Below are 2747 nucleotides of genomic sequence, written 5' to 3'. Positions count from 1 at the left end.
GATGGAGATAATGTCGGGCAGAGCAGGCTTGTTTGCCTGCGAAGTGATGGTGGTGCTGCTGGTGGCAGCGGGTAAGGATGAGGGGATGCAAAAATAAAATAATAAAGCTGACAAATATGCAGCCGTGGTGGTGGATGACATATAATGCTCATTCAAAGAGTTGTGCATGTAAGCTATATAATAAATAAAAGAGATACGTGATTTATGGTGAATTCATCTTTGAAGAAACCTGAACTTGCCACTGGAAGGTTTAATTAAGTTGGATTACGCTAAAAGGCTATTTAACATGCAAGTAGCCTAAAGTTATTGCCACTTTTTGCGGCTATTCCTTTTAAAAGGAAATATATATTTTCATAGACTTATTGGCCTATAACTTTCAGTGCAGCAGACTATGTTAGGTTCACAAATACCAACAGCCTAATGCAAATCTTTAAAGATTGGTTGAACTAATTCCTCACTAATTAACATTTTCCAAATTAAAGACGGAATCCTGTCATCGTTTATTTCCTTTTTGTTTGTCTTCTCACTGGCATGGCTCCATGCATACATTTGTGAATCCTCTTTTATACAGCACAGAAGAATGCAATTTCCTCAGCCTATCCTTCTGTTTACTCTGCATTAAACCCTCAGTTAAAAAAAATATTCTTCCTGTCTTGGTTTTGCACCAAAACAGCCACCAGTCTTTACTCAGTCACTCACTGGTGTGTATGTGTTCAGCATATTCCTGAGTCTCCGCTTCATGTGCTATATAGACTTCACAAAACAACTGATTCCATTTCAATTGTTGCATCGACTTCAAGGTTTTAAACTGCAAAGAAATCAGTTTGAAAAACACTTTATTATCTCAACCTACAAAGTGGAAGAAGAGCTGTTGGTTCACTGCTCATTCATGTTGTAGGCCTAACTACTCCAAAGTCATTTGATCTCGTTTTTATGCACACAGGTGACTCTTAACCTTTCAACCCTCAATGCTTACTGTATCTGTATGTTTCAGTCAACATTTTGCATCTATAAAGTTTATCTCCTTGTTCTTAAACTGGGGTTGGGGATACCCTATTCGAATGCCCCTATGGTATATGAATAAGTGTCCTCCAGGGTGCAATTTTAGAGGACAAAATGTGATTAAGTAATCTCTTGGTTGTTCTTCCAGTGATCAAATCTGGGAACATGCCCTCCAGGGTGCCCTTCCTGTGGACAAAAAGTGTCAATGTGCCCTCAGCCCTCCGGGGTGCCCATCAGTGGACATAACTATTTCCCTATAAATGTATGACGACTTTTAGTGCGCTGGTGCCCCACCATACAGAAAAGGTGCCCTTATCATTATTTTCGCCCTTGCCCCTTAAACATCCCGAGTCTGCTAGTTCTTTGTGAGACTTTTAGAGTAAGATGCCTATTTGAGTAAACAAGTTGAAGTCATTTAAAAACGCTGCACCATTGGATCAAATGAAATACACTTACAGCATGCGTTTTATGTTTTTATACATAATGATGTGTTCTGGAATTAAGAATGAAGTTTCATTCATCTTAAATGTGTTCGGCCAAAAGGAGAACACTATGATGTTAATGCTTAATATGATAAAGAGTAAAGGACTTACACACTATCTGTAAACCTGTTTGATTTCATGCTGTATTTATATCAATTATGCAGATGACATTCTTTGTAGGGGAATTTAACAGACAAAGTCAGAAAATGAGGTAATTAATGCATCTAAATGAAAAATGAAATCTCATCGAACAAGTTGAACATCTATAAATGCCTACAACAGGCAGCAGAGATCATTTTTCAAACTTAGTAAAATAATTGTCAACAGAATACAATCAGAAGTCTGTTTTAGTTTCTCTGCATGCAATCTTGTGAGTATTACACAGTAGTAAGTTTTGTATTACAAAGCTGCAGCCACTTCTTCTTGTCACATCCACTGACTTGCTTTAATGTGATCAAAAAATGGGATTCCATTGCGACACAAAAGTTTCATTAAACGTTTCCATCATATAATAACCAAATCGGTGAATAATATCTGTAGTAGGCAGGGCCATCAGCGCTTTCAGTGTGGGAATCAAACCCTTGTGGTGTGGTATCATGCCCAGTCAAAGAACTTCATCAAGCCATGGCTGGATCAACCCACCAGGGGGCCACATGGCACACAAGGACCCTGTCCCAAGTCTACCAGCATTAGTTTGTTGCAAGGCAAATACCATTGTAATTATTACAGGGTCTAAGAATACATTTCTCGATTAAATTGTATGTGTGCAAATATTTAATGAAATATGACTAAACTTAACATGCCTTAATAATGCATGACCCTTAATTAAGGTCAAAATAAAAAATATATATTTTTAATAAGTACATAATATATCCTAGATATAAAGGGTGGACAGTGAGTGAAGTTTCATATGTTTATATATTAGCATGTATACAATCTATAGAAATTTGAAAGCAAGAAGAGTTAACGGGTTTAAAGATTTTAATCAGTGTACATTCTTTAACAAATATACATTTAACCAATTATGACACATAGGCCAACTGTGAACTTGTGTCCTTCAGGGTCCTGTGGAAGTTCCTTTTTCTGCCAGGTCAGTAATCCAGCCTCAAACAGGTATCATTAAAGGTTGGTCACAAAAACAAAATGTGAGCAGCCTTATTTTGTGCTGTTTTTTTTACTTTTTACCTCTCTTACTTTCACTCTGAACTGAAGGACCCCACATTTTGAAGGGGCAGCAAGTAGACATTATGACATCAAAACCTG

Source organism: Labrus mixtus, chromosome 21, assembly GCF_963584025.1.
Source record: "Labrus mixtus chromosome 21, fLabMix1.1, whole genome shotgun sequence".
Lineage (NCBI taxonomy): Eukaryota > Metazoa > Chordata > Actinopteri > Labriformes > Labridae > Labrus > Labrus mixtus.
This window is presented reverse-complemented; position numbering follows the sequence as displayed.